We start from the raw sequence: 19,388 nt of genomic DNA, 5'->3' as shown, positions 1-19,388 counted from the left end.
TCCTTCCTGGATTGTCATTTTTTTCTAACCTGAGAAAACAGGAAGGCAATGCTTTCTATACAAGAATGGTTCGTGAAGGTCTAAGACCACCACTCTGGTCTCACCCTGCCACTGGCAGGAGTGAAGAGGGGGGCCCAGATTCTATGTGCTTCTGGAGATACCCCCTCTCATTTTTGCTTTCCCCCACTTGACGTTCCCTACACATGCACACCTGTCACACACACAGAGTCAGGCTCTACTATCTCCCTCGAGAACTTCGGGACTAATACAGTGAGGCCCTTCATTCTCATTTGTGAGAGTCACCACAAGAAGGTTGGGATTTCTGGGTCATTCCTCACCCTTGGCAACCCAATCTCCATTTTGCTCAGTCTGTTCCATTTTTTTGACTGTGCAACTGGGATCACCCTTGGAATTGCAGGATTGTATGGTAGATCTATTTTTATTTTTTTGAGCAACCTCCATGTTGTTTTCCTTCGTGGTTGGACCAATTCCCATGAACAGTGTATAAAGATTTTTTTTTTCGCCATTTCCTTGCTGGCTCCTGTTGTCTCTTGTCTTCTTGATGATAGCCACTCTAACAGGTGTGAGATGATATACCATTGTGGTTTTTGATTGGCGGTTCCCTGCTGATGAGCGAAGTTGAGCATCTTTTCATGTACCTGTTGGCCATTTTCATGTCCTTGTTGGAGAAAAATCTATTTAGTTCTTTTGCCCATTTTTAAATCAAATCGTTTGTTTTGTTGAGTTGACTGAGCTCTTTATAGATACTGGATATGAACCCCTTATCTGGTATATGGGTTTGCAAAAATTTTGTCCCCTTCCATAGGTTGTCTTTTTTAATTGTTTCTTTTCCCGTGCAGAAGTTTTTGAGTGTGATGTTCCATTTGTTGACCTTTTTCCTTTTGTTGTTTGTGCTTTTGGTATCATGCCCCCAAAATTGATTGCCATGACCAAGATTGATGTTAATTCCCTATATTTTTTTCAAGGAGTTTTATCATATCAGGTCTTATGTTTAAGTCTTTGTTGCATTTCAAGTTAATTTTTGTGAACCGTGTGAAGTAGGGAACCATTTTCATTGTTCTGGCCTGTGTTTCACCAGAAGAACACGTTTCTGTTGACTGGTCTCTTCAAGAGACCACACGTGGGCCTTTGGTGCTTGTGGGCAAAGCAAGACTTCTCCGGTCTGTTGACTCCCATCTTTCCCAGGTAGATATTTCCTTCCTTCCTTCCTTTCTCCTCAGTCTTCTAGTACATCTTTGCCCCCATTTCACTCTCAGCTGATACATGATCTTGCTCCCTTTTTTACCAAAAAAAGGAAGGTAATCAGAAAAAAGTTCCACAAATGCTCAGACTGCACTTCCTGTTCTCCTTCATGTAACTGCATCCCACCTTCCCTCCTGGATGCACTGCCCATGATGCTGGAGGGGTCAGGTCTCCCCTGGGCCTGGGCACCTGTCCACTCACACCTGCTGGGGGCATCACTTCAGCAAATCTACCCCCTTCCTCCTGCCTCACCAAACTTCCCCTGTCTTCTGGGCATTCCCATCAGCCAAAAAACAGGCTATGGTTTCTTGCAGAGAAAAACTTCTCAGGAGTTATCTGTGGTCATCGTTTCCTCTCCTCTGAGTCTCTTTCATGAACATAGTGGTGAAAGAAACGAAAGAACCCTTTGTACTGAGGTGCATTCCCCACACACCTCCTTGGGCTTTCTCATGTGTCAGGTCAAGGTCTCCAAGCGCAGTGCCCACTTGGCGCTCACTTCACTCTCCTACTGGCCCAGCCACAGTTGCTAGAAATAGCATTTCACTCAGTTTTTAGGGCATCATGGCTCTGCTCGTCCCACCAGTGTCCTCCGTGGGCTTCTGGGATGGTTCCTTCTCATTTCCCAGACTCTTAGTCTTGGGGTGCTCCAGGCCCCACCTTCTCTGTGTCTCCTGTCACATCCCCTGTTCTGGTTTTGCATATATATGTATACCCCCAGCTTGTGTCTGCCACATGGATTTCTGTCCTGGGTACCACGCCGGAATTTCCAGTGGCCTACACCCCATCTTTGGAAGCTGGCAGGCACCTCAGGCTTCACGCATCAACACTGAGCTCCTACTTAGCTCTCCACCCCCCAGGCCTAATCTTCTGAGTCTCTCATCTTCCACTGCCTCAAGCCCCAGATCCTAGAATCACCCTGGACTCCTCGCTTCCCTTCACATCCCAGTCCTGTCCCCTCAGCAGGTCCCATTTTCTGAGCTTCGGAACGTACCTGAAATCTACCAGATTCTCATCTCCTGCACTGTTTACCACTGGGACCCAAAGCACAATATCTCCTAGAGCACAACAAGAACCTCCTGGGTGAGTTTCCTGGGGCTGTCCTAACAAAGTACAATGGATGAGGACATTTCCAACAACGAATTCACTCTCTCCCAGTTTTGGAGGCCAGAAGTATGAAATCAAGGTGTCCACAGGCCTGCATTCCTTCCAAGGCTCTTGGGTGGGATCCTTCCTTGTTCTTCCAGCTTCAAGTGGCTTCTGACATTTCCTTTGCTTGTGGCCACATTGTTCCGGTCACGCATCTGTCTTCACATGGCTTCTGCCTGTGTCTCTCTGTCTTCTCTCCTCTTCTTGGCCTTACAGATTTTGATCTTGAGCCCACCATACGTCCAGGATGATTTCACCTCCACATCCCTAGCTGCTTCAATCTGCAAAGACTCTATTTCCAATTCAGTTCACATTCTGAGGTTCTGCAGGGGATGTGATTTGGGGGGACACTGTTCAACCCACCCGTCTCTCCTCATGGGGCTCCCGGATTTGGTCCTGGCACCCTCTGGTCTGACTTCAACCCAGCAGCTTGAGCACATCAGTTGTCTGTGTAAACCCTGTGAAGGCTTCTGTTTCACTCAGAGTGAAGGCCAAGGTCCTAATAGCCCGGGCAACCTAACTCTATCTGGTCCTCTCACCACCCGCCATCTTCTCTCCCACCCTAGCCCCTCCCCACCTCTGGCTCTCACCCCTTGGGTTCTGGCAGTGCCGTCTTCCTGAACACTTCCTCGAATCTTTGTGTTGGCCAGACACACACAGAGCAATTTATTATCTACCAGGCCCGCACCCCTGCTTTGCCCCTTGCTTTCCTGGCCAGATTGTTCCCCACTGCACTTATTCTGCCTGGAATGGTGCCTGACACATTGCAGCAGGTTGGATGGGATGAATGAAGAGGAATCCGTCCAGCTGAAGCGGTATATCTCGAATTAGAGCTGCCCTGGGCATTGAAACCTCTCCTTCCAAGAGAGCCAGTTCCAACAGCCCTTCAAGACATCCTAGGTGGAGAATGGATGGGTCAAAAACTGGATAAAGACCAGTAAGGAAAAGGACAGCAAAACACCTGCAGATGTAAAACATGAATTACCAAGGCCGAGTTGGCTATAAGTAGCAAAAGTCATAAAAAAAAACGCATGTGTGTCCTGTGACTCAAGTTCTACTTCCGGGCCTTCACCTTGAGTCATGGTGACGTGCAGAGCTCTGCATACGGTACCGGGATGTTCACCAGATTGTTCTTTATTAAAACCAAGAAGTTCTGTAATAGGAGATCACTGACATAAATTGTGAATGGATTTACTATGCCTCCTGTAAAAATCCACGTGGAAGAGTGTGAGAAAATATTTATGACCTATCGATGGGAGTAAAATGAAATTTAAACAATGCCTGATGGCATTTTAGATAATAAACTTAATATGAAAATAAAACAGAACGTGCATCAAAAAAAGAGAGAACTAGCTTTATAAAACAGTAAAAAAAAATCAGATGGGTCCGATTAGTAGTATCAGTGGGAGTTCATAAAATACACTAGAAAATCAGCGATTGGATGTTAGCATAATCTTGAAACAGAAATATCATTAGGTAGGCACCAGGTGGGAAGAAAACCACCTAGCCTAAGGGTCATTGCCAGGGACTGGGATAGACCCTAAGCAAACTCACTTGGCATCACAAGCCCTGCTTTAGCTGCACTGCTGTGCCCGTGATTACGCTAGGGCCCTGATGGAGGCGGCCTGGTAAGGCCGTTGTGGGGGCCCCAGGGCACCCTGGAGAAGGTCCCTGGTGGAAACCTGGGTAGACTCAGAAGACGGAACAAAGGAGAGGTTTTGATTTGAATGAACATCGGCTTTGCCTTCCTTCTGAGCACCTCCCGAGGGCTTTCCAGTGTGTTCTACCTACTGCTTTCTCTGGTTAAATGCATCAGTGTTGGTGGGTTCATTTTATTTTGCTACCTAAACCAATCTGAGCTGCTGCTAGGACTGCTTCTGAGACCAGGAGCTGCCTTGCATTGAATTGGGTTGTAGCAATGGGGACGGTCTAATGCAATGACCCAGCAGCCTGAGGAGGGAGGCGGCCCTGAGCAGGGGACAGGGTGGGACCCCGGTCCTGCAGCTGAAGAGCAATACAGTGCAGTCTGGTTGCTTCTTAAAAATACATACATCAGGAAGAAGCCCTGAGATGTGAAACACCAACTTACGAGCAGACGCTGTCTCTGGGGAGTGCGATGATGGGTAACTTTTATTTTCTTCTTTTTGTTAACTGTAATGGCTAATTTAAGAAACAAACAATGACCATGTGCTGAAGAACATAGTAGAAATATTTCTAAGACCAATAAGATTGAGCAGTATCTGAAACTAATATAACACTGTATGTTAATCGTACTCAGTTAAAAAAAGAAAAAAGCCTAAAAGCTAAAGTATTGGAAAAATTGAAGTATTGGAAAAAAGTATTGGAAAAAAAGGAAAAAAACAGAGAAGGAAAGAATGAGAGAGTGAGGGAGAGGGTAAGGGAGGAAGGGAAGAGGGAAAGAAGGAAAGAGAAAAGGAAAGGGAGGGAGGAGGGAACCTGCAAAACAACAGGGGAGACAGCCTAATGGGTCATCATAGCAAACATGTGAGTGAGGCCAGGTTTTTGAGTAGAGAGCGCTCCAATGGTGCGGAAGACAGCAGACCTGGTTTGTGAAATCATCCCCAGGGGCTTTGTTGTCCTCTTCCTGATCTTAGGAGAGACGCAAGAGGGCTTAGCGAAGCACAGCTAATAATAGAATTAAAAAGATGAGGGGCGCCTGGGTGGCTCAGTGGGTTAAGCCGCTGCCTTCGGCTCAGGTCATGATCTCGGAGTTCTGGGATCGAGCCCCGCGTCGGGCTCTCTGCTCAGCAGGGAGCCTGCTTCCTCCTCTCTCTGCCTGCTTGTGATCTCTCTGTCAAATAAATAAATAAAAATCTTAAAAAAAATAAAAAAATAAAGATAAAAAAATAAGATGATAGCCATTTGGATTATTTAGCCTAAAAGAAATTAGGGTTTAAAAATTGGCTTTAATCAAGAGGTTCTAGATGAAAACACTGATCAATTGCAAACCATTTTCACAGAGAATAGAAGAAATGGCCTTAAATTGATTAAGAGAGCTTGAAGAAGAGATCCTTGCCAGGGAGGCTGATGATAGCTTGGCATGGGCTGATGGTGGGCTTGCTCAGTGCTGGGAGGACTGAATAGAAGAAACACCATCTGTTCTAGAAGATCCAGGGAGACTTTCCAGAAGGTTCCTTGAAGTTCCAATCCTGTGATGTCTCGATGAAGGTACAAACTCACCTAATCTGTTCCTGAATGAGCTATCCTGGAACTCGAAGTGTCTGTATTCTTGGCCAGGACTGGCCTTGGGAGAGCTGGTAGCCATCTGTGTGATGGGAGGGCCACCTGCCAAAATACCATTCCTACCACTGAGTCATGCTGTCTGAGATCCTACCAGGTGACAATCATTCTTTGGTCATCAAGGGCCCAATGGAGTGTGAGTGATGCCCTTATGGTTTTCTTTTTTTCTTTCTTAAGTTCAGGAGGGAATACGTGTGGAGATTTTGAGATAACTAGTTTAGAATTTTCTCTCTTTAGGGATTGTTAAGAAAAATTATCCAAAACTTAGACATAAGGCAAAGGGGCACGTCCTCTCAATGTCATACTGAGACACTGTTTGACATGCTCACCCAAGGATTATTTAATTCTTGAGGAGAATATACTTGTGTTTGGCTTCACTGTTTACTGGTTGATAAGCCCAGACACGGTAGAATTACATGTTAACTTGTCGATTTCTGTCCCTTAGAAAAATAACCACAAGGGTTATGGTTTTATTCCCATGTAAGGCATTAATCAGTTTTGTACCTCACTGAGCAGTGATTCTACCATTCTGTTTTGTGTTTAAAGGTCGTAGGTTCTGCAAATGTTCTTGGAACCATCTTTGCTATCGTACTGGCTTTCTCATTAATAAGTGAAATACATTTTGGACACAGGTATATATTTGTATGTGAGTCATCATGAGTTTGACTTATTGGAAGTTGTGCTTTGATGGGAAGGAGATGAGGTAACGTGAGGACAATAGCTTGAAAGAGCATGACATTGATTCTCCTCTGGATAGAGGATTATATGGTCATTCTTTGAAAGAGAAGGATTCACTAATTCTTGTGCAATTCATGATTAACCAGCCCCTTGGTGAGCAAAAGGCAATGGAATTTTTTCCTAACCTTAAGGAGGTGTTGGGTTTTTTTGTTTTGTTTTGCTTTTTGTTTGTGGTTTTTTAGTTTTTGTTTGTTTGGTTTGGGTTTTGGTTTTGGTTTTGCTGAGAGCTGTGGGTGAAGCCAGTGTGGCCAGAATGGAAAGGAAGGGATTCCGAGTGACAGAATGTTTAGGACTCTGATGGATGCACCTGTCACACTGGAGAGGAAGAGTTCAGAGGCAGAGGGATTCAGGGGAAACCCAGGCCCTGACACCATCATGGGAGAAGGTGGCTGAAACTCCCTGGAGCACAGGAGTAAAGGCAGAGAGTGGCTGGGAGCCAAAGGAGTCATGGGTGGGAACGTGGAACCCCTTTCTCATGGTGACAGACTCTGGTGGTGGCAGCAGTGCTACCTACCCAGCGATGCCTAGTGGGTGACCAGAGGAGCCAATGGTTTAGACTGTTTTGGGAGTAAGAAACACAAATGGGGAGGTTAGCCATTGGAGGTCCAATCATCATAAAAATTAATTGGGTGACACATGGGCACATTGTCAACCTGAGGTCGATGATTACCCTGACCTAAGACACAGAGACACAGGTAAACCTCAGATGCCAGCCTGTCTGGTGTTGACACCGCCTTCAAGGCCTTTCTCGGAAAGTATCCCCTTCTCTCTCAAAAGGGTCCGCTGATGGGGAAGGTTGAGGACGCCTTCCCAAGCCATAGAGAGCAATACCGAGCCCCGGGAGCCTTTGGACGTGCAGGGCTGTGTCACTCTCGGATGGCAGTCTGCAGATTCTTAAACTCACTCCCCACCCCCTACCCTGGGGCTGCTCTTCTGCTTCTGTTCAAGGCTCAAATGCCACCTCACGCTGTTCGTCCCAGCTTGGGGGTGTCCCCCAACTCAGGAGCCCCTGAGAGGCATCTCCCAAATAAAACCCAGCACCACACTCGGGCATACTCGTGTGGCACGGTCTCACTCCATGGGTCTCTATCACAGCTGCAAATCCCAGATAGATCTCTCTTGTGTTTTTGAACCTGTTTTGTTTTTGATTGTGGTTTGGTTTTGAAAGGGAAGAGTTGCACACGATCCAGCTCCCTGTTTTCTTTCTCAGATGGAGTCATAAAGCTTATTTATAGTGGAACTGTTTTTTTCCATTATGGCATATTTAATTTTATTACCCTACCGCCTTGCGCTTTGAATTACATAGGGGAAGCAACACATAAAAGAATATTCCATTGGTATTTTTTTTCCCCCTCGTGTAGTTGATTGTGGAAAAAAGGATGTAGCATCCTCTTAGTCATTCTGTACCACGATGACTTTTTTTGCCTGTGACTAACAAAATTACATTTTACACTTGAAGGAACGCTCCGAATGAACCCTTCTATTCAACGTATGTGGAGTAAGAGTAAGACTAAGAGTCAAAGTATGGCCAACCCCATGCATCATACCCGAAGTCCATTTCGGCCTTGGGGGATGGTTCTCTCCAGGAATGCCGCTGCTGCAGAGCATGATGGTTTGGGCTTCTGGTGAGAAGTTTGAGCATGGTATTTATTTTGCCCTTCTATCTTTCTGTTCAGACCATTTGAGTATATGTGCTGCCGAAGCGAGCACTGTTCAGACCATTTGAAAAGATCACTGAACTCTAGGCACTTGGGGACAGCATTCGGTTACACCCACCGTGGCCCCTCGGCTTATTTCTTTGTCACTCTGGTCTCTGCTCTCTTCAGCCTGGAAAAAGGACTAGGAAAAGCTCTCTCTTTGGAAACAAGGAGGTTTCTTAATTGCTCAAATAGACCTGTGAAAGCTACGGTTGTATTTTACGTGAAGCTTTTCACATGTTCTAAAGTCATGGATTAGAATCCACATTTCTTCCCATTTTTGACCAGGTTCTCCGACTGTTTTCTAGTATGTTGGACCAAGTAGATACTTGAGTGAGATGCTTCTGCCTCTGTCGTTTCCTTCCTGGAGAGAACATGGAATCAGAAGGGGAGGTGTTTGCCATGCTGGACATCCCCACAAATTAGGAGAAAGACTGATCAAACCCTATTGTTCTGTCCCAGTTTGTACCAATGAAAGGGAAGTGAATTTTTAACAATGTGTGATGCTCTCCAAGAAAGAGGCGGCGATGCTGAATATCCCAATTTTCTGTTTTCAGTGGCCCCAAGTTGCTCTGAAAAGCATCCTACCAATAGGGAAATCAGAACCTTCATATGCTGCTGGTGGGGATGTGAAATGGTGCGTCTGATTTGGAAAACAGTCTGGCCGTTCCTCAGAAATTTAGACATAGAGTTATATGGGACTCAGGATTCCCAATCCTATATATGTATGTAAACCCAGGAAAACTGAAGAATGTTTGTCCACACAAAACTTACATGTGAAGGTCCATTGTAGCGCTGTTCCTAATAGTCAAAACATAGAAATAACCCAAATGTCATCCAACCGATGACTGGGTAAATAACATGATGTAGCCGTACGGTGGGATACTGGAATATTATTTGGCAGTAGAGAGGAATTCTAGCAACCAAAAATAAAAATAAATCATTAAGGCCATTTTTTTACTTCACACCAAGGAAGGCTTTATATCTAAACATGTAGTAATAATAATAATAATAACCATAATAATGCCCATTTTTAAATTATAGTTACCATCTCTCATTTGATTGTCATGATAATCTTCCCCAAATAGTTATTATCATTCCCATTTTCAGACAAAGAAACTGAGGTTCAAAGAAATGTGATCCTTTCTGAAGCCTCCAGTCATTCTGTCTCTGACCTTCTTGCAGTTTCTAAAATGTGTGATGCCTTTGACCTCAGCCTGGCAGAGTCAGTTGGGGTTCGGGGTGGAAAGAACCCACTGTGGTGTGGTCTTTGTGTCCCAACACCTATTTCTTCAGGTGAAGAAGCAGACTGTATAGACATGTCCAGTTGTCTGTGGTTCTTCATAGTACACGTAGTCGGCAGTGGGAGGAAAGGTTCAGTCATTTTGCACCTGTGCCCCAATCAGTAATCAGTAATAACTGTGGGGGCAACTCTGAATTCATGGATAAGAGGAAACTTTGTAATATATTAGTTCGGTCATTCCCGTAATGCATGGGTAATTCTTTTCCCACCTGTGGCTTGGTCTGGGTCAGAAGCAAGCTTCCCGGGTCCATGGGTAGAGTTCTTCTAGTTCGGTTTCAGGAGCCAAGTTGCTCCTGGCGGGTCCTGGGTTCATGCCAGTGCCAGCCTCTCCTGGCACAGCGACCTGCGCTCCTCTGCCTGTATGGACCCCAGTCCTGGCCCTGATGTCCCCGGCCTGTTCGAAGGATTTGTTCCTGTCATACTCTGCCAGGCTTTGCACTGGTATAGACACTTAAGCAATAACCTGAGTGTTCTGTGCCACCTTTTTTTCCCCGGTCTGTTGGCTTTTGAGCTCAGCTGTGCAACAAATTTCTGTTGTATTTTATTCAATATTTCCGTTTGTTCGGAGCAGGAAATCTTTCCTCATCGTCTCACTCTTCCATGTTGACCAGGATGTCTATATTTTTACTGTTTCTTTTGTGGCCTAATTGTTATGGACTGAATGTTTGCTTCCCTCCTCCCCACCACCCAATGCAGATGTGGAAGCCTCATCCCCAAGGTGGTGGTGGTGAGGAGGTGGGGCTTTGGGGGTGGCGTTTGGGTTGGGGTCCATTAAGTTGGAGCCTTCTCCTAATCTCCTTCATGCTATTTAAAGCTATTGGTCTTAAATTCCACTTTGTCTGATCTTGGCCCTGCCCCCACTCTCATTTTGTTTATTCTTGCCTGATATATTTTTCCATCTCTTTCTTTCCAAGCTTTCTTTGTCATTTCACTTGGCTGTTTTTCATAAATAGCATGGAACAAATAGTTCTTTAAAACTCTATTTCAGATTGTGTGTCATTTAGTGGAGGAATTTAATCGAGTCCTATTTATTGAGATGTCTGATGTCTTTGGTCTTCTTTTTTCTTTTTCATTTTTTTTTTTTTTAAATGCATGGTATTGACCAGTCAGGGGGATCTTGGATCAGAGACCTTACCTCTCAAAAGCCTTAAGCCTGGCTCTACTGCCTCAGTGTTCCAGGTGCTCCCAGTGAGGAATCTGGTGATATTCGAATTCTCTTCCCTGTATAAATAATTTGTTTTCATTCCCTGATAGCTGGCATTTGGGAATTCACCAGATTACGTCTAGGCATGATTCTTTTTTTGCTTTTCAAATTGTTGTTATTAATTCTGCTTGGAATTTGAGTTTATTTCTGGTCCCAAAATTATTCTTTAAGGAGTAAGGAGTATTCTGCCTGTTTTTCAAGTTTTCATCTCCATGTCATTTTTCTCAATATTCAATTGCCAATATTTGCCCAGTATGCAGTATTCTTGAATATGTACTCCCTACCTCTTCTGTTTTCTGTATGATTTTCATTTCACTGAGTTTTCGAGCTATGCCCTGAGATCAGTCCAGTTCATTGGTCATTCAGATAAACCTGTGCACCATCATGAGAAAGTTCAGGAGGGAGGAATGGTTGTATACTGTTAGCATGCTATACTTTTTATGCTGGTTTGCTTGGGGCTGGTTTACACCTTTAAAGTAATAGGATTCCAAACCTCTTGATGGGGAGACTACCTTGGTCAGGAGATAGTTTCAGATTTCCAGGCTGATCCCAGATGGCATTTCAGTCTGCCAGATCCGGGATGATTCTAGCTTCTAGAGGAAGTACCAGTGCTGATGGTTTTTGAAGTTGAGTTTATTCTTTGACCTAATTGGGTATTTACTGGAATCACTTCTTTTTTCCCTTTGTGCCCTGTTTATGGGCCCACCCGCTTGCTTTTATCACCCTGACGTGGGTCCTGGGTCTTGTTATCATTTATCCCTGGGTCAGCTTCCTCACGAGCCTGTGAGTTCCATTTACCTTCCCCCATCAGTCAGCTCAGGCTGCTATAATAGAGGACCACATGCTGGGGAGCTTTAACAACAAAAATTTTTGTCTCCATTCTGGAAGCTGGAAGTCCAAGATCAAGGTGTCATTAGGTTTGGTTTCTTTTGAGGCCTCTCTCCTTGGCTGGCAGGTGGCCATCTCTTTGCTGTGTTTCTACGTGGTCTTTCCTTTGTGTGTGCACATTCCTGGCATCTTTCTGTATGTCCAAATTTTTTCTTCTTCTAAGGACACCCATCAGACTGGATCAGGGCCCACCCTAATGACCTCATTTAACCTTAGTTAACTTTTTAAGGTCTTATCTTCAAATTTAGTCACATTCCGAGGTACTGAAGATTAAGGGTTCAACAGGTGAATTTGGGGAACACAGTTTAGTCTGTAACACACTACCTTGGTGTAGGCTTTGTTGTTGGTAGAAAGGTCAGTTGAGAGGCTGAGTGGAAGTCCCCTAATTTGTTCTTCAATCATTTTGACTTCCAAGCAAGTTATGTTGAATGGGATGGTACCATATGCTCTTTTAAGATAAATAAGTGAACTAGCTCTTTATTGTCTTTTTGTTTTTTTATCCTTAGCCAGTAATATTTTGTGCAAGTAACTCTCAGTAGTGTAAATACATGGTCCTTCTTCTCCCCCCCCCCCAAATATTCTTCTATTGCTTGGTAAGGAAATGAGTTCAGTGCCTTAGGGCAGATTCAATTCACAATCTCTGTGTCAGAGCCACTGGATTTCTTGCAACTGGCCTACATGTGTTTGTGGGGATTTTTTGAATCTGTTACTATGTTCTGGATTTACCTGCCTTGGGAATTCAGTTCTTTTTTTCTTTCTTAGCACACTTTCTCTGTTTCATCATATTTGTTCCACACTCTGCCCCAAGCTCTGACAAATTTGAATTTTTCAAAAAGCACAGAGATATGTATTATACTGATTATGTCTGTTAATTGTGGTCTTTCTAGTTTATAATAATGAAAAGCTGGAATTAAAATTTTTTTCATTTGGCTATTTTACTCTTTTGCTATCTTCATTTTTATATTTTGCTTTCAGTCTCTCATTGAATTTTTGATCTCCAAAATAGCAATTTAAAATAGCTATCCAATGGTATATGTATCCACAACAGAGTTTGTTGCCAAGCATACAAAATGAATGGGTTCCTTATTCAAATGTTAAATGCCTACATACCGAGTCTATGTATGGAACTGAGATTGAGATCTGGAGTTGGATTCCACAATGGATATCATCAGGATGACAGCTTCCAGTGGACTTAGGATTTCATTGAATTTAGTAATTCATCAATGCTATCAATAAAACAATTGATTCTCTTCTGTGCATGGTCTCAAGAGCCAAGAGAAGTTCATGTCTTGGCCACTCTGAACTGTTTGCTGTGACCTACACTTTCCACACTGGTTCTTTTCTGGCTCATGAGCATGACTTTCCATCTGCTGAGAATATTCTTGCTCTCTTGACCACTGGGAAGCCATCCCTGATCTCAAACTAGCCTAGGTGTTCTCTCAGGGCTTCCGTAGATCCTAGCTATTCCTAATGGGATTTGCAAGTGACTGTTGATATGTCTGTCCTTCCTTCTTGTCTAAAGGTCCTTTCTGTGCCATGGATGTCTTTGGAAGCTAATGAAGCCTATGAATCGTATCTTAGAATCATTTTTTAAATGTATAAAATAAAACACATTGAGTTCTGCCTCAGGGTGAGATGCAATAAGCACATCCCACTCTGTCTCCAAGCAAATGCTGCTCTAGGAGTTGGTAGCGTGGTGAAGACAGAATCTGAAGTATGCCTGAACTAGCTGTGAGATATCATTTTCCCGTTCTAAAACCATCCAGCCTGGATTCAGTACAGCCCAAATCCCAAAAGTAGGCACTGGTGCCAATAGAGAGAACCCCAGGAGAAGCACTACAGTGAGCAGAAAGGACGTCTCCTAATATTTAGAAGGAGTGGAGAAATCCCCTGTATAGTTTTGTTTGTTCTTCTCTATTCTCTTGTGACTCAGCCTTCCAAGCAATCCTGTGGACTCAGGAGCATGAGAGCTCTCAGAAGCCTAAAACTGAAGGAAGAAGGTCTTTCCTCTGATCAGAGGAGCTGTGGCCCCAAGAGCATGGGGAGTAAACCCCCAGAGTTTTTTTTTTTTTTCCTGTGTCTTCCCACCATTTGTCCCTGGGTGCAGATACAGTTAGGGAAAGTGCATAGAAGAGCAGGCTAAGTAAAGCCCCAGATCTCTGGCCAGAGGACCAAAAAGTTGAGCCCCTGGAAACTGGAAAGTACCAGAGAGAGGGAAGAGCTAGAGAAAGCAGCCTCATGAAGTTGTTAATGAACTTCTGGGCTCACCCTTGAGATTCACAAGAATAGACTGACCCTAAATAGCATACCATTGCTTTTGAGAACTGAAATACAAATACATTCATTGCCCAGGTTTTGGACCGCCACCTAATAATGTACCCAGGGACAGACCTGAAGTCATGGAAAACAGAACATATATTAGAACTACAACCCATAGAAGACTGGTTGGAACTTGTGACCTGAATTGAACCTGGAAGATTCTTTGTTTAAAAAAAAAAAAAAAAAATCAACATTCTCCATAGGATTTGGTCACAGTCTAGAGTCCTATAGTCTTGTAACATAATCATCAAATATCCAGGATACAGTTAAAAATTACTCAGCACACATGAAGAATTGGGAGGAATCTCAGTTTGCATGGGAAAAGACAGTCAACAGAAGCCAATGCTTAGATGACACAGAATTTAAAGCAGCATTCTAAAATACTATAACATGTAAAATGAATAAAGACAAAAAGTCTCAAAAAAGAAATGTAAGATATAAAGAAGAGCTGAAAGGAGACTTTAGAATGGAAAAACACTATCACTAAAATAAAACTCTCACTGTATAGGCTCATTAGCAGAAAACACCAAAATGTCTCTTTTCATGGGAGTCCTAGAAATAAAAGACGTGTGTACAGAAAATGTTTGAAGAAACAATGGCTGAAAACTTGCCAAATTTGGAGAAAGACATAAACCTACAGACTCAAGAAGTCTAGGAAGCTCCAAACAAGACAAACCAAAGAAATCCATGCCCAGACACAAACTGCTGAAAACTAAAGAAAAAATATATTTAAAGATTTTTATTTATTTCTTTATTTTTGTGAGAGAGAGTGAGCATGAGTTGGGAGGGAGAGGCAGACTCCACTGAGCTGGGAGCCTGATGTGGGACTTGAACCCAGGACCCTGGGTTCATGACCTGAGCCAAAGGCAGCCGCTTAACTGACTAAGCCACCCAGGCACCGTCCTTAAAGCACCCAGAGAAAAATTACACATTAACTTACAGGGGAGTGTAATTTAAATAGCCACAGATTTCTCCAGAAAGAAATGAAACGTTTTTGAAGAACATTTTAAAAGAACTGTCAACCCATAATTCTATATCCCATAGAAATTCCCTTCAGGAATGAAGATCAAATAAAGACATTCTCAGGTGAAGGGAAACTAAGAGACTTTGGTATCACCAGGTGTATTACTAAGGGTATTTCTTCAGACAGATGGTAAATGACACCAGAAGGCAAGCTGAGACCAGAAGAATTAAGAAAAAGCAACAGAAATGGTGAATACCTGGATAAATGTAATACTCTTCATCTTTTAAGTTTTTAAAGATATAGTTTGGTTAAAAACAAAAATTGTAACATTGTTTAGTGGGATTTTTAGTGTATGTTGATGTGACAAATGTGACAACCCAACAAGAGGGAGGGAGGGTAAGGGAATGTATGTAGTGTTAATATATCACTTGAAGTGGTAGATACCAATTCTATATAGACTATGAAAAGTTAAATATGTCTATTTTAATCCCTAGAACAACTTAAACATTACACAAAGAGATACACAGTAAAGATGCTATAGATAAAATAGAAACTAAAAAAATGTTTAAACAAAGAGAAAAGAAACTACAAGGAAAGGGGAAAGCTAGAAACTAAAAATAGACAAGCAGAAAACAAATAATAAAATGGTAGACTTAAATCCAAAGATATAAGTAATTACATTAAATGTAAATGGACTAAACACACTAATTAAAGCACAGGTTGCCAGAACAGATTTTTAAAATGACTCAATTATATTGTCTATAAGGAAAAACTCACTTCAAATATAATGATCTATGTAGTATAAACATAAAAGATGGAAAGTGCATCTCACTAACCGAAAGAAAGCTGTAGTGGCTGCAGTAGTATCAGACAAAGACTTTAGAACAAAGAATAAAAAGGGCAATACATAATGATAAAAGGAGTAATTTATTAAGAAGATGCATAATCCTAAATTTGTTTACCAAATAAAAGAGCTTGAAAATACACGAAGCAAAAACTAACAACCAAAAAAAGAGATAGACAAATCCACAATAATAGCTAGACACCTCAGTAGTCCTCTCTTGGTCATATGTAGAACTAGGGGATAGAAAGCTAAAAAGGGCATATACTATAAATTACTGGTTTGAATTGACACCTATAAAATACTACACCCCCAAACAGCACAGTACATATTCTTCTCAAGTATACATGGAACTGTCACCAGATAAATCATATCCTGTGCCATAATAAAAATGTTTTAACAAATTTAGAGAATTGAAATCATGCAAAGTATGTTCTCTGACTATAATGGAATTAGACTGGAAGTCAATAACAGGATGATAACAGGAAAAATTCCAGACCCTTGGAAATTAAACAATACCTAAATGATCCATGAGTCAAAAAGGAATTCCCAGGGAAATTAGAAAATATTTTGAATTGAATGACTATGAAAATGTATATCAAAACTTATGGGATGCAGGTAAAGCAGAACTTAAAGGAAAATTTACACAATTAAAATGCTCATATTTGGAATGGGAAAGCTATCAAACCAATAATCCAAGATGCTATCTTAAGAAATTAGAAAAAGAAGAGCAAAGTAAACCCAAAACAAGCAAAAGAAAAGGAATAATAGAAATAAGAACACAAATTAATCAAATTGAAAACAATTTCAAAACCAACAGAGAAAAGCAGTGAAACCAAAACTTGGTTCTTTGAGAAGATTAATGAAATTGATAAATCTCAAATGAGAATTCTAGGAAAAGAGAGAACACAAATAACCAATATCAAGGATAAGAAATGTGTTACCACTACAAACTCTGTTCATAAAGTCAACAATTGTGATAAAATGGATGAATTCTGCAAAAAACACAAACTACCCAAATTCCCCTGAGATGAAATATAGGTAAGTTGAGTAGCCCTATAACTGTTTTAAAAAATGAATTTGTAGTTAGAAGCCTATTTTCTGAAATCTCCAGGCTCAGATCATTCTAGCAGGTTCTACAAAATACTGCTAGTGATGGTTCACACTAGCAAATTCTACCAAATAGTTACAGAAAAAATACAACAAATTCTACACAATCTTTTCCAGAACATAGAAGGGGAGGTAACACTTCTCATATAAGAGGAACACTTCTCAAATAATAAGGCCAGCATTAGCCTGATACTGAAGCCAAACAAAGATGGTACAACAAAAGCAGAGTACAGAACAATACCCACCAGGAACACAGTTGCAAAAATTCTCAACAAAATATTGGCAAATATCTAGCATACCTAAGCGCATGAAGAACTGTTCAAAATCAATGACCATTAAAAGCAATGCAAGTTAAACCCTGATGAGATATAACTACATGCCCAGAATGGCAAAATAGGATACTGAAAATAAAAAAAATACTGATCATACTGAGCACTCATGACAATGCAGAGCAATTGGAATTCATACATTCCCAGTGGGAATGCCAAATGGCACAGTCCCTCTGGAAAACCACTTGGTGGTTTCTTATACAGCCAAACAAAGACTTGCCTATGATCCAGCAGTCCTACTCCTGGGTATTTTCCCAAGTGAACTGAAAACTTAGGTTCCACAAAAATCTACCTGAATGTTTAGAACAGCTCTGTTGATACTCATCAATATCTAGAAACAATCCAAATGTCTTTCAGTAGCAGAATGTGTAAGTAAACAGGGGTGCATCCCTACAGTGGAATACAGCTGTTTAGCAATCAAAGGGATGAACTATTGACACACATAACAACTTGGATGAATCCCAAAGGGTTATGCTATGTGAGACACGCCAATCTCGGAAATTCTATATACTGCATAATTCCATTTATATGAACTTTTTGAAAAAATGAAACTATAATGACAGACAAATCAGTCTTTCCCAGGAGTGAGAGGTTAGTGGAGACAATGTTTTGTTTTGTTTTTTTTCCTCACCCAAGTTCACACACCACCTGGGGAGAGAGTCTGTGGACCCCAGGTTAAAAACCCATCCTATGCTATACATTATATAGAAATTGTCTTTTTTGTTTGTTCTTCTATGTCCTGTGCCTAGAGGAGTGGACCGACATATGGCAGGTACTCACTTGTCTGGTTAATAGAAGAATAAATGAGGGCGCCTGGGTAGCTCAGTCAGTTAAGCATCTGCCTTTGGCTTGGGTCATGAACTCAGGGTCCTGGGATCGAGCCCCACTTTGGGTTCTCTGCTCAGCAGGGAGTCTGCTTCTCCCTCTCACTCTCCCTCTGTGCTCTCCCTCCATCTCTCAAATAAATAAAGTCTTTAATAAAAGAGAATAAATGAATGAACAAACTACTTAAGGACAAACAGATAACAATATATTGAGAGACTCTAGAGACTTTTAGAAAAATGTTTAACCCAATGTATGATCACTGTTCATAATTATGAGTTGGACTGTCTCTGATAACTCCTCTAACTGTACTTTTCTGGTTGGGCCACTGACTACGTTTTGTCTGGTGTTGTAGTACCTGCACTGTTCCTGAGCATCTCTTGTTTCCATCCCATAGAGGGAACACAATTAAATCCTTTCTCAGAATTATTCAGCTTGCTGTCACCAAAGATGGTCGATAACTGTCCTCAAGGTACACATTGCAATTAATGTTTGAGATTTCTCAGGCCCTGCAGGACAGGACTTGGTAGGTGCAATGCTGAGGCTATAACGAGATTCTGTCAATGGACATCATTCAAGCTTAGCAAGGAGTCCGGGGTGAGAAGCAGAAGTGGGCAAGCGCAGGAGGGCACTCTGCATGAGAGGGCACCCTTGGGACATTGATGGGTACCCGAAAACTAAAGTTGGTGTTAGAACCAGAGAGCCCTCCACATGCCCAGCTAGTAGTAAGGGCCGGTGAGAACAATCACCAGAAGGTTCTGGAAGAGTTGCACAAACCTAATGAGTGGCTACACTTTCCTGACCCTGTCATGTACCGGCAGTCTCCTTGATGGTCCCTGGCAGGGCTGTTCCAGACCTGAATAAAAGATTGGAAAAGGCTATTACCTTATTTCATTAAGTCAAGTCTAAGATACCCTTGGATGTAAGACCCACCATTATTTTATCTAAGAAGGGAAAAACACTGTCAGTAGACTGAGGGGTGCCTTTAACAACCTGACTGACCTAGGAATCAATCACAGCAGAGTTTTTTGAAGTTAATCTTCATGTCTTCTGAGAAATTTAGCAATGAGACAGATATCTCGATGACAGAAAGTAACACAGCTTGTCTGTCCTTGTTGGTCTCTCCCTTTCTGAGGTTTCTGAGGCACTTGGTTGTTCCTTTGCAAGAAAACATGGACTTAATGATCATTCCTCTGTGACAAATATTCGTTACTAATACCACATTCACATCCTACTGTTTGGCTTCTGTGCCTTTCTGAGTACAAAATAGCTTGTCATTTCAATGCTGAATCACGGTGGATTTTTTTTTTTTTTTTTTTTTTGAGAACATTTCTAAATGGCAGTTAAGCTCTTGGGTTGAACTAACAGATGCACATGCCTCACAACCGAAGTGAGGACTGTGTGAGAAGCCAAGTGGATACACAAACAGAGGCAAAGGCAGTGATGTCATGACCCCCACCACTTAGACCAATGGCTAAGGCACGGCTGGCTGGGATGCATCTG

The sequence above is a fragment of the Lutra lutra genome, chromosome 1, assembly GCF_902655055.1.
Source record: "Lutra lutra chromosome 1, mLutLut1.2, whole genome shotgun sequence".
NCBI lineage: Eukaryota > Metazoa > Chordata > Mammalia > Carnivora > Mustelidae > Lutra > Lutra lutra.
The sequence above is the reverse complement of the archived record's forward strand: the minus strand, read 5'-3'. Positions refer to the sequence as shown.